The following is a 14,273-nucleotide window of genomic DNA, read 5'->3' as shown; positions in this document are numbered from 1 at the left end:
CTCGTGACTTAAATATTCTCCACCACGATCTGATCGTAAGAATTTTATTCTCCTGTCACGTTGATTCTCAACCTCACTCTGAAATTCCTTGAACTTTTCAAAGGTTTCAGACTTGTGTTTCATTAGGTAGACATACCCATATCTACTCAAATCATCAGTGAGAGTGAGAACATAACGATATCCTCCGCGAGCCTCAACACTCATTGGACCGCACACATCGGTATGTATGATTTCCAATAAGTTGGTTGCTCGCTCCATTGTTCCGGAGAACGGAGTCTTGGTCATCTTACCCATGAGGCACGGTTCGCACGTGTCAAATGATTCGTAATCAAGAGACTCCAAAAGTCCATCTGCATGGAGCTTCTTCATGCGCTTGACACCAATGTGACCAAGGCGGCAGTGCCACAAGTATGTGGGAGTATCGTTATCAACTTTGCATCTTTTGGTATTCACACTATGAACATGTGTAACATCACGTTCGAGATTCATCAAAAATAAACCATTGACCAGTGGGGCATGACCATAAAACATATCTCTCAAAGAAATAGAACAACCATTATTCTCGGATTTAAATGAGTAGCCATCTCGAATTAAACGAGATCCAGATACAATGTTCATGCTCAAAGCTGGCACTAAATAACAATTATTGAGGTTTAAAACTAATCCTGTGGGTAGATGCAGAGGTAGCGTGCCGACGGCGATCACATCGACCTTGGAACCATTCCCGACGCGCATCGTCACCTCGTCCTTCGCCAGTCTCCGTTTATTCCGTAGTTCCTGCTTTGAGTTACAAATATGAGCAACGGCACCGGTATCAAATACTCAGGAGCTACTACGAGTACTGGTAAGGTACACATCAATTACATGTATATCACATATACCTTTGGTGTTGCCGGCCTTCTTCGTGTCCGCTAAGTATTTGGGGCAGTTCCGCTTCCAGTGACCACTTCCCTTGCAATAAAAGCACTCAGTCTCGGGCTTGGGTCCATTCTTTGACTTCTTCCCAGTAACTGGTTTACCGGGCGCGGCAACTCCCTTGCCGTCCTTCTTGAAGTTCTTCTTACCCTTGCCCTTCTTGAACTTAGTGGTTTTATTCACCATCAACACTTGATGTTCTTTTCTGATCTCCCCTTCCGCTGATTTCAGCATTGAATATACCTCGGGAATGGTCTTTTCCATCCCCTGCATATTGTAGTTCATCACAAAGCTCTTGTAGCTTGGTGGAAGCGACTGGAGGATTCTGTCAATGACCGCGTCATCCGGGAGATTAACTCCCAGCTGAGACAAGCGGTTGTGCAACCCAGACATTCCGAGTATGTGCTCACTAACAGAACTGTTCTCCTCCATTTTACAGCGCAAGAACTTGTCGGAGACATCATATCTCTCGACCCGGGCATGAGCTTGAAAAACCAGTTTCAGCTCCTCGAACATCTCATATGCTCCATGTTTCTCAAAACGCTTTTGGAGACCCGGTTCTAGGCTGTAAAGCATGCCGCACTGAACGAGGGAGTAATCATCAGCACGCTGCTGCCAAGCGTTCATAACGTCTTGGTTCTCGGGGATTGGTGCTTCACCTAGCGGTGCTTCTAAGACATAATCTTTCTTGGCTACTATGAGGATGATCCTCAGGTTCCGGACCCAGTCCGTATAGTTGCTGCCATCATCTTTCAGCTTGGTTTTCTCTAGGAACGCGTTGAAATTGAGGACAACGTTGGCCATTTGATCTACAAGACATAGTGTAAAGATTTAGACTAAGTTCATGATAATTAAGTTCATCTAATCAAATTATTTAATGAACTCCCACTCAGATAGACATCCCTCTAGTCATCTAAGTGAAACATGATCCGAGTCAACTAGGCCGTGTCCGATCACACGTGAGACGGACTAGTCAAGATCGGTGAACATCTCCATGTTGATCGTATCTTCTATACGACTCATGCTCGACCTTTCGGTCCTCCGTGTTCCGAGGCCATGTCTGTACATGCTAGGCTCGTCAAGTCAACCTAAGTGTATTGCGTGTGTTCTGAGGCCATGTCTGTACATGCTAGGCTCGTCAACACCCGTTGTATTCGAACGTTAGAATCTATCACACCCGATCATCACGTGGTGCTTCGAAACAACGAACCTTCGCAACGGTGCACAGTTAGGGTGAACACTTTCTTGAAATTATTATAAGGGATCATCTTACTTACTACCGTCGTTCTAAGCAAATAAGATGCAAATACATGATAAACATCACATGCAATCAAAAAGTGACATGATATGGCCAATATCATTATGCTCCTTTGATCTCCATCTTCGGGGCACCATGATCATCTTCGTCACCGGCATGACACCATGATCTCCATCATCATGATCTCCATCATTGTGTCTTCATGAAGTTGTCACTCCAACGATTACTTCTACTTCTATGGCTAAGGCGTTTAGCAACAAAGTAAAGTAATTTACATGGCGTTATTCAATGACACGCAGGTCATGCAAGACAACTCCTATGGCTCCTCCCGGTTGTCATACTCATCGACATGCAAGTCGTGATTCCTATTACAAGAATATGATCAATCTCATACATCACATATATCATTCATCACATCTTCTGGCCATATCACATCACATAGCACTTGCTGCAAAAACAAGTTAGACGTCCTCTAATTGTTGTTGCAAGTTTTTTACGTGGTTTGTAGGTTTCTAGCAAGAACGTTTCTTACCTACGTATGACCACAACGTGATTTGCCAATTTCTATTTACCCTTCATAAGGACCCTTTTCATCGAATCCGTTCCGACTAAAGTAGGAGAGACAGACACCCGCTAGCCACCTTATGCAACTAGTGCATGTCAGTCGGTGGAACCTGTCTCACGTAAGCGTACGTGTAAGGTCGGTCCGGGCCGCTTCATCCTACAATGCCGCCGAAACAAGAAACGACTAGTAGCGGCAAGAAGAATTGGCAACATCAACGCCCACAACTGCTTTGTGTTCTACTCGTGCATAGTAACTACGCATAGGCCTGGCTCATGATGCCACTGTTGGTAATCGTAGCATAATTTTAAAATTTTCCTATGCTCACCAAGATGCATCTATGGAGTATACTAGCAACGAGGGGAAAGGAGTGCATCTACATACCCTTGTAGATCGCGAGCGGAAGCGTTCCAATGAACGTGGATGACGGAGTCGTACTCGCCGTGATCCAAATCACCGATGACCGAGTGCCGAACGGACGGCACCTCCGCGTTCAACACACGTACGGTGCAGCGACGTCTCCTCCTTCTTGATCCAGCAAGGGGGAAGGAGAGGTTGATGGAGATCCAGCAGCACGACGGCGTGGTGGTGGATGTAGCGGGTTTCGGCAGGGCTTCGCCGAGCTTCTGCGAGACGGAGAGGTGTAGCAGGGGAGGAGGGAGGCGCCCAAGGCTGTAGGTTGCTGTCCTCCCTCCCCCCCTTTATATAGGCCCCCTGGGAGGGGGGGCGCCGGCCAGATCCCATCTAGGGTGGGGGCGGCGGCCAAGGGGGGGAAGGGGTGCCTTGCCCCCCAAGGCAAGTGGGAAGCCCCCCCACCCTAGGGTTCCCAACCCTAGGCGCATGGGGGGAGGCCCATGGGGGGGGGGGCGCCCAGCCCACTAGGGGCTGGTTCGCTTCCCACTTCAGCCCACGGGGCCCTCCGGGATAGGTGGCCCCACCCGATGGACCCCCGGGACCCTTCCGGTGGTCCCGGTACAATACCGGTAACCCCCGAAACTTTCCCGGTGGCCGAAACTTGACTTCCTATATATAATTCTTCACCTCCGGACCATTCCGGAACCTCTCGTGACGTCCGGGATCTCATCCGGGACTCCGAACAACTTTCGGGTTTCCGCATACACATATCTCTACAACCCTAGCGTCACCGAACCTTAAGTGTGTAGACCCTACGGGTTCGGGAGACATGCAGACATGACCGAGACGCCTCTCCGGTCAATAACCAACAGCGGGATCTGGATACCCATGTTGGCTCCCACATGTTCCACGATGATCTCATCGGATGAACCACGGTGTCGAGGATTCAATCAATCCCGTATGCAATTCCCTTTGTCAATCGGTATGTTACTTGTCCGAGATTCGATCGTCGGTATCCCAATACCTTGTTCAATCTCGTTACCGGCAAGTCTCTTTACTCGTACCGCAATGCATGATCCCGTGACTAACGCCTTAGTAACATTGAGCTCATTATGATGATGCATTACCGAGTGGGCCCAGAGATACCTCTCCGTCACACGGAGTGACAAATCCCAGTCTCGATCCGTGCCAACCCAACAGACACTTTCGGAGATACCCGTAGTGCACCTTTATAGTCACCCAGTTACGTTGTGACGTTTGGCACACCCAAAGCACTCCTACGGTATCCGGGAGTTGCACGATCTCATGGTCTAAGGAAAAGATACTTGACATTGGAAAAGCTCTAGCAAACGAAACTACACGATCTTTTATGCTATGCTTACGATTGGGTCTTGTCCATCACATCATTCTCCTAATGATGTGATCCCGTTATCAACGACATCCCATGTCCATAGTCAGGAAACCACGACTATCTGTTGATCAACGAGCTAGTCAACTAGAGGCTTACTAGGGACACGTTGTGGTCTATGTATTCACACATGTATTACGAATTCCGGACAATACAATTATAGCATGAACAATAGACAATTATCATGAACAAAGAAATATAATAATAACCATTTATTATTGCCTCTAGGGCATATTTCCAACAAATTGATGTGGTAAATATGCACCTACAAGGATTGCTACTGGTAACTGAATGATATGCATCTTCGACTAGGCCACCTACAACAAGCTACTCACTGAGGTGCCCAAGTACAAGCAGACCACGCCCTAGGTGATCTGTTCTTCTTGCTTGCTTTTTACCCGTGAGAATTGAGATCTCGGGATGGTGGGTTATGTGGATGGATGGCCCCTGGTGAAGTCTTTTGCTGTGATGCTCTGTTTTGGGGCCAGTCGGTAGTACTCTGTGATGCTCTGGTTCTCCTAGCATGGGGCATATATGATTTTGCTATGAATTGTTTGCATGCCCTTTTGGATGCCGGTTTCGGCTGCTGCATCAGTTTTTATTACATCAGTAGCTAGTGGTGAACAATAATAACTCCACTTGTTAATGTTTTTATTACATCAGTAGCTAGCGGTGAACAATAATAACTTATGGTTTATGTTGTGGCTTGGTGCAATGTAATCTTGTGGTACTTCCATGATTCTGCTGGCTGATTTTATATCTTATTGTATTCTTTATATTATAGCTGTCTCCCATGATTCTGCTCGTATCCAACCATTGTGTTTGCTTTGTTTCAGTTTCATTTTCCTTGACTTTGTTGTTTAATGTATCTGCCTGCAGATAGACTGGGATGATTTTGCACCAAGTCGGTCTTGTTGGGCACGCTCCTGTTATGGAGAAGCTTAAGATTTCTGACACCATTGCTCCTATCTTCTCTGGAGATGTTGGCATGGCTGACCTGTTGGTGGGACCAGATTGTGTCTGCTTCTGCCGGTGCAGGAGCTTCTTCCCCTGCGCCTCTGTTGTCCGCATGTCTAGTTGATTGATTTCGCTCGCTTCCTGCTGAATCATTCAGACTTTGTAGCGTTCATGAGCCTTTTATGTTGCGCCTATGCTTGATCTATGAAGTGATACATCTGAAATTTCCTACATATCTTAGTTGTTGGGCCTAGTAGTTGTTGGTCCGTTCTTGTGCATTGGTTTTGCTCTGAGAGTCTATTTGTTGCTTGCAATACTACTATTGATTTAACTAGATTTTGTAGCTTGTTGTCAAAACTTCAAACGACCTGAACTTGCGCAACGGTTCTAGTCCGAAAATCATCTGTATTCACAATGATCTGTTAGCTTGTAGTCAAACTTGATCATGAGTCTGTTAGCATGTAGTCAAACTTGAATATGAATTTGTATAGCTCTTTATTGTTCTCAACAGACTATATAGCTCTTTATTGTTCTCAACAGACTGTATAGCTCTTTATTGTTCTCCACTTATTTGTACAGCCAATGATGCTTACTTAACTGTATAGCTCTTTATGTTTCTTTTCCAGGTATTCTATTTGTGCTCCACCCGAAATCTATTTTGCACTGCCAAGTTCTTGAAATGGAGCGCTCACTGCTCGACAATTTCTTTACTGAACTGGGAGCAACAGAGGCAAGATATTTGAAACAAGCTGAAGTCCTTTTGATTCTTGATTTCTAGCATACACATGCAACCCGATTGGGGTAGATATGATGTAGGTTCAGTGCTTACTATTTTTTGATGTGATGCATGTTACCTTTGTTTCTGTCTATGCCTTCTTTAGTGTTTTTCTAGCTAACTAGTCTAGCATTGTTTCTAACCTGATTGGTGTTTTGAAATATGAAGATGCATGTAAGCACTGTTGCTGGCAATCTGGCACATCATATCTACACTTGTTCTGTCACTAGCATACACTACAATCCCTTGTTCTGTCACTAGCATACACTACACTTTTAGATAAAAGGGGGGCATATCATTTGCTCTATATAACAGTGCTGGGGCATATCATTTGCTCTATATAACATTGTTGATTTTGTGTTGATATGAACTTACAACAGTATTACATTGTAGTGTTTTCTGCATGTTGTCGTATCACTAGTTTCATGCTGCCTTCACATTTGAACCTATTACTTGTCTTTTTATTATCCTTGATTATTTTTTTCGACAGAAAGACTGTAAGGGAACCCCCTAGAGTATAATTGGTGCAACAAACCCAAATTGCAAGTACCATGTCTTGAACCTGGGTGGGTAGGAAGGCATCAGCCCCTTCCCACCACTAGGCTATGCCTTAGTCTGCATTATCCTTGATTATTATCAATTGTTGTATTGTAGACTTAAAATTGTGGTGGTTCCTCTTTTACAGAAGCTCAAGTGTGAAGTGTCAAGTCTTGAAGTGTGAAACCGTGAAGTCCTACTCAGTGAACAGCAGCATACTGTAGCATATCTGTGTTGTAAAGATTGTAATAGACTTATTTAGTGGTATATTTGATGAATTTATGTGTTCTTTGTTCTTTTTGAAATATTGATTATGTATGTGATTTGAAAATTGTGAAATGGAAACTTAACAGTGGGGCCACTTACAAAAATAATCTGTCTAATTTGTACATTTCTGACATGTGGGACCTATTTGATAGATGAAATTGACAAGTGGGACCCATCTGACTAGTGGGACCAGTTTGAATACATAATGGCTGAAACTGGAAAATAAATATACTATAAAAGGCCACGGCCCAGAAAATAGAAAGGCCAAATTGTTGGGCCAGGCCCATGTACCTAGCGAAAATTAACAGAAAAATATATATTAAAAAGGCTGAATTGTTGGGTTCGGCCCATATAGACACCGAATCGGACCGGGCTGAATCTTGTCAACGACCTTTTCAATTGGCCGCAATTTTGTCACGCCAGATTGCCACGTCGGATCTGATGTGGCCTGGGCAGACAGCCAGTGACTAAAACAGAAGGTCATGGGTTCAACGACCTTCTGTTTTGGTCGTAAACGTCTACGACCTTCTCACAGAGAAGGTCGTTAATTTCTGTTTACGACTGCCAGCTTTTGACCTTCTGTTTTTGGTCACAAAAAGGTCGCAAATGAAAAACAATGACCTTTCAGTGACCAATAGTCAAGGTCACAAGTTGACATATTTCTTGTAGTGCCTTCAATCTCCCACTTGCACTAGAGTCAATAATCTAGTTCACATCGCCATGTGATTTAACACCAATAGTTCACATCACCATGTGATTAATATCCATAGTTCACATCGCCATGTGGCCAACACTCAAAGGGTTTACTAGAGTCGGTAATCTAGTTCACATCACCATGTGATTAACACCCAAAGAGTACTAAGGTGTGATCATGTTTTGCTTGTGAGAGAAGTTTAGTCAACAGGTCTGCCAAATTCAGATCCGTATGTATTTTGCAAATTTCTATGTCTACAATGCTCTGCACGGAGCTACTTTAGCTAATTGATCCCACTTTCAATATGTATCCAGATTGAGACTTAGAGTCATCTGGATCAGTGTGAAAATTTGCATCGACGTAACCCTTTATGATGAACCTTTTGTCACCTCCATAATCGAGAAACATATCCTTATTCCATTAAGGATAATTTTGACCGTTGTTCAGTGATCTACTCCTAGATCACTATTGTACTCCCTTGCCAAACTCAGTGTAGGGTATACAATAGATCTGGTACACAGCATGGCATACTTTATAGAACCTATGGCTAAGGCACAGGGAATGATTTTCATTCTCTTTCTATCTTTTGCCGTGGTCGGGCTTTGAGTCTTACTCAATTTCACACCTTGTAACATAGGCAAGAACTCTTTCTTTGACTGTTCCATTTTGAACTACTTCAAAATCTTGTCAAGGTATGTACTCATTGAAAAAAACTTATCAAGCGTCTTGATCTATCTCTATAGATCTTGATGCTCAATATGTAAGCAGCTTCACCGAGGTCTTTCTTTGAAAAACTCCTTTCAAATACTCCTTTATGCTTTCCAGAAAATTCTACATTATTTCCGATCAACAATATGTCATTCACATATATTTATCAGAAATGTTGTAGTGCTCCCACTCACTTCCTTGTAAATACAGGCTTCACCGCAAGTCTGTATAAAACTATATGCTTTGATCAACTCATCAAAGCGTATATTCCAACTCCGGGATGCTTGCACTAGTCCATAGATGGATCGCTGGAGCTTGCACATTTTGTTAGCACCTTTAGGATCGACAAAACGTTCTGGTTGCATCATATACAACTCTTCTTCAATAAATCCATTAAGGAATGTAGTTTTAACATCCATTTGCCAGATTTCATAAAAGGTGGCAATTTGCTAACATGATTCGGATAGACTTAAGCATCGCTACGAGTGAGAAAATCTTATCGTAGTCAAAACCTTGAACTTTGTCAAAACCTTTTTCGACAAGTCTAGCTTTGTAGATAGTAACACTACTATCAGCGTCCGTCTTCCTCTTGAAGATCCATTTATTTTCTATGGCTTGCCGATCATCGGGAAAGTCAACCAAAGTCCACACTTTGTTCTCATACATGGATCCCATCTCAGATTTCATGGCCTCAAGCCATTTCGCGGAATCTGGGCTCATCATCGCTTCCTCATAGTTCGTAGATTCGTCATGGTCAAGTAACATGACCTCCAGAACAGGATTACCGTACAACTCTTGTTGAGGATATAGACCTTAGAGTCACCCGCCAGGAGGGGCCGGGTTACTCATATGGTCACTGCCAGAAGCCCGGCGCCAAGCTTAAAGACGGTGGGCCAAAGATGGTCTTAAGACCCGGATATGGCTTAAGGCCCGTAGTTACAGTCATTATTATTATAGAACTTGTAGTGTACGGCAAGAATAGTTGAGAGTCCGAGCCGGACACTCTTATGAGCCGGCCGGGCCTCTGAGAGCTGCGGGGCGTCAACCTCCCTATATAAGGGGACGACCCGACAGCGGTTTGAGGACAAGAACAATCTCATCGAGAGCCGGGCAGAGCAGTTTAGCTCCCTGGTTATCGAAACCCTAATCAATACCACCTCAAACTGGACGTAGGCTTTTACCTTCACCGTAAGGGGCCGAACCAGTATAAACCCTCGTGTTCCTTGTCTCGCATTAACCCCTTCAAGCTTCCTAGCTGCGATGGCTCCACGACTAAGTCCTAGCTCAAGGACATCTGCCGTGACAATTCCACGACAGTTGGCGCCCACCGTGGGGCTAGCGCACGGTGGATTTGAGTTCTTGAAGGGCAGCTTCGAAGGGCTCAAGGGATACGCGGTGGGCCGGATGACCAAGAGTCGTCGCGGCAAGCTCTACATCGACGATGCAAACTGGGGCCCCGACGCCGGCTCAATTGAGTACGGGTCGGGTCCCCTTCGGCGGAATTCATGTTTTCATTGGCAAGATTGGTGAGCCGGGCCCTGAGCCGGATCTCTGCGCCGATCTCGTCGAGACGGCTCAGCATACACGACCCGCCCGGGCCCGGCCTTCCTTAAGGCGCGCGTTTGTGGGATGTATCCATGGAGGGCCCTCTGATCTATCTGGGTCTGGTGATGAGGCGGCCGCCGGCTCTGACGGCGAGTCGGCCACTGATGAGTCAAACTCGTTGTATCAACTTCAAGATGGCAGGCTCATGGGCTCTTCCGAGGGTGACAGTATTCCGGACCCGTTTGAGCCGCCAAGTCAGGTTGGAGTCTTTATGGCTGGCGCGCAGCCTGTTCAGAACCCCGCTGCTGGAGCGGGAAACCCGGTGCCTTCTCCAGCTCAGGTGCTGATGGATCTCACAGACAAGATGACGGCCCTGTTAACCGCCACGGTTGACCCGGCGGATCAAGCTCAGCATGATGCGGAGGTGGCACAGTTAAAATTGGATCTAGTAAAAGCTAAGGAAGAGCTTGCAGCGGAAGAGATCAGGATGGCTGCAGAGAGGGCGGCTCTCGATGCCCAAACTCAGCTGATCCAGACACAGTCCTTCCAACTCACGATGGATCAGAACGCGTCCAATGAGGTCATGAGAAGGAGGCATCAAAAGACCCAATCTCGACTCCCTCCGGTTTACGATCCACGCAACCTCTTCAACACGCCAGGTATAGGGTCTAGTAACCCGCCAGGGGTCATAGTGCCCGGGTCTGGAGCCCCTATTCAGCCACGGGTGATGGGGCCTCCCCAGGTGCCCCCTGCCCCGCCTCAGTACGTGCCAATACCCCCGGGTCATTATAATAACCCGCTGGAGAACATGGTCGCTGCGGCAGCACGGCTAGCGGCTCTCCCAGTTGACGGCGACTCTCCGACGGCTATTGAAACCCGCCGGGTCAGGGAACTCCTTCAGACAGCACTGGCGCAGCAAGAGGCGTACTCCTACAGCCGGGACAGGGTCCACTCGACCCCTCGTCCAGGCCAGAGCCCGAGTTACAGCCGGCACATGGTCTCAGCAACCGGCTCAAGTAACGTCCGACGCCATGACCCGCCCCCTGGCCACGGCCCGGCTCATAATGGAGCCTTTCATGCAGCAGACCAGGACAGAGCGCGGCAAGAGGCAGAGCAAATGCCTCAATTGACGGCTTACCAGACCCCCCCGGCTTATCCGACGACTTCCGTCGACGTGGGTATCCCTACCAGAACCGGGGGTGTCCCTTGTTTAGTGCCAGCTATCCGTAATGAACGTCTACCTAAGGACTTCAAAGGCCCTAGGAAGGTGCCTAATTACACAGCTGACTTACAACCCGCAGCCTGGATCGAGAGTTATGAGATGGCCATGGAATTACTGGAGGTCAGTGAGGCAGCAATGGCCAAGTACTTCACCATGATGTTGGGACTGCCCGCACTTGGTTGAAAGGGCTACCACTGAACTCCATCGGGTCTTGGGCTGAGCTGAAAGCCCGGTTCATCCAAAACTTCAAAGACACCTGTAGGCAATCTATGTCAATTGTGGATTTGACTAACTGTAAGCAGCAGGAGGGCGAGTCTACGACACATTGGGTTCGCCGGGTTAAGGAGATCATACACTCGTCAGACAAGATGGATGCCGGCTCAGCAGTTTCAATGCTGGAGCAGAATTGTCGTTTTGTGCCCCTGAAGATGAAACTCGGGCGGCTTAAACGCGACTGCAGTGATATGGGTACACTAATGGCGGCTCTCGTCAAGTACGCCGATTCTGATGGTACCAAGGATCCCCCTTCGGATGATGAAAGGACAGGGAAGGGAAAGAAGAACGGCAATGGCAAGGGTCCTCAGTTTAACCCGGGGAACCAAGGAGGGGGCAAGCGCAAGGCCGATGGCAGCCTAGAGTTTGTAGCCAATGCCAGCTCACAAGGTAATAACCAGCGACGCAATGGGAGGCCCCCTCCCCGAGGCGGCGGGTCAGGTCCGACGCTGGAGCAGCTGTTGAATGAGCCTTGTCCAAGGCATGGCTCTAGAGAGAAGCCAGCGACTCATCTGTGGAAGGATTGTGCAATCATGAAGGCCTTTAAGAATTACAATGGCCCGGGCGGCGGCTCAGGCGCTGGCGGCTTTCATGGCCCGGGCGGCGGCTCAAATTCTAATCCTCAGAACGGTCATGGGGGCTTTAATCAGCAGTCTGGCCAGGGTCATCAACAGCAGCAGGGGGTTATCAGACCAATCCAAAGCAGCTTAGCGGTGGACAGTATCATGTGTTTACCACCAGTCTGTGTAAGCGAGATCAGAAGCTTCATAAAAGGGCAGTGAATGCTATTGAGCCGGCGGCCCCACGCTACTTGCGGTGGTCTGAGCAGCCTATAGTGTGGAGTAGGGAGGATCACCGCCCCGGGTGGATAACCCGGGCCACTTGGCCTTGGTGGTGGCTCCCCAAGTGGGAGGATATAAGTTCACAAAGGTGCTCATGGATGGAGGCAGCAGCATCAACATCCTCTATTATGAGACTTTTCGCCGTATGGGGTTGGTTGATAAGAACCTCAGCCAGTCAAACACTATCTTCCATGGTGTGGTACCTGGTAAGTCGGCTTATCCAGTCGGCAAGATCGAATTGGAAGTAGCCTTTGGAGATGAGAACAACTACAGGGTGGAGAAATTGACCTTTGAGGTGGTTAAGATAAGAAGCCCGTACCATGCTATATTTGGGCGGCCGGCTTACGCCAAGTTCATGGCTCGGCCGTGTTATGTGTACTTACAGCTCAAGATGCCGGGTCACAACGGGACCATTACGGTTCACGGCAGCCGGAAAGTGGCCCTGGAGTGTGAGGAAGGCGATGCAGCTTATGCAGACTCTGTTTGTGCAACAGAGGAGTTGAAGTTTTACAAGGACAATGTTGACCCAACTGATATGACCTCTCTGAAAAAGCCGACCACAGAGCATGAGCCGGCAATGAAATTTAAGTCAGCTGATGAGACTAAACTTGTTGATTTCGTTCCAGGAGATTCATCTCAGCAGTTTAGCATCAGTGACAATCTGCATCCGAAATAGGAAGGCGCGCTCATCGAGTTCATCCGTGAGAATAGGGACATCTTCGCATGGAAACCTTCGGACATGCCAGGTGTACCTAGAGAACTCGCTGAGCACACTCTCAATGTTGATCCGAAATTTAAGCCGGTCAGGCAGTTCCTTCGGCGGTTTAATGAAGAGAGGCGGAAAGCTATTGGCGAAGAGGTGGCCCGGCTTTTGGCGGCCGGGTTTATTGTTGAAGTCTTCCACCCAGAGTGGTTGGCTAACCCGGTGCTCGTACTCAAGAAGAACGGCACCTGGCGGATGTGCGTGGACTACACGGACTTAAATAAAGCGTGTCCGGCTGATCCTTTTGCCCTTCCCCGTATTGATCAAATTATTGATGCTACGGCCGGTTGTGCGCGCTTAAGTTTCCTGGATGCTTATTCCGGATATCATCAGATTAAAATGGCAGTTAAGGACTAGGAGAAGACGACATTCATCACTCCCTTTGGAGCCTTCTGCTATGTATCCATGCCCTTTGGACTCAAGTGTGCACAGGCGACTTATCAGCGTTGCGTGCAGAACTGTCTTCATAAACAGATTGGGCGTAATGTTCATGCTTATGTGGATGACATTGTGGTTAAATCTATAAAGGAGGAAACCCTGATAGATGACTTAAGAGAAACCTTTGATAATCTCCGGGTCTACAAGATGATGCTTAACCCAGCCAAGTGTGTCTTTGGTGTTCCTGCAGGCAAACTCTTGGGTTTTTTGGTTTCTGACAGAGGCATTGAAGCTAACCCGGAGAAGATCAAGGCCATCACCTCCCTGGCTAAGCCGGCATGCATAAATGACGTTCAGCGCTTGGCGGGTCGCATCGCTGCTTTAAGCCGGTTTATAAGCCGTTTGGGTGAGAAGGCCATGCCATTATATCAGTTGATGAAGAAAACTGATAACTTTGTCTGGAATGATGCAGCTAATACTGCCTTTGAGGATTTGAAGAAGCAGCTGGCAGAGCCTCCAGTCCTAGTTGCTCCGGTTGATAAGGAGCCCTTATTATTATATGTGGCGGCGAACACACGAGCCGTCAGTGTGGCTATGGTGGTGGAGCGCAAGGAGGAGGGTAAGGAGCATCCGGTTCAGCGGCCGGTTTATTATCTCAGCGAAGTGCTCATTGAGTCCAAGCAGCGGTATCCGCATTGGTAGAAGCTTGTTTATGGTGTGTTCATGGCGAGCCGGAAACTTAAGCATTGTTTTCAGGGTCATCCCATCACTGTGGTCAGTTCCGCCCCTCTTGGTGATATCATTCAAAACAGAGA

The sequence above is a fragment of the Aegilops tauschii genome, chromosome 3, assembly GCF_002575655.3.
Source record: "Aegilops tauschii subsp. strangulata cultivar AL8/78 chromosome 3, Aet v6.0, whole genome shotgun sequence".
Lineage (NCBI taxonomy): Eukaryota > Viridiplantae > Streptophyta > Magnoliopsida > Poales > Poaceae > Aegilops > Aegilops tauschii.
The sequence above is the reverse complement of the archived record's forward strand: the minus strand, read 5'-3'. Positions refer to the sequence as shown.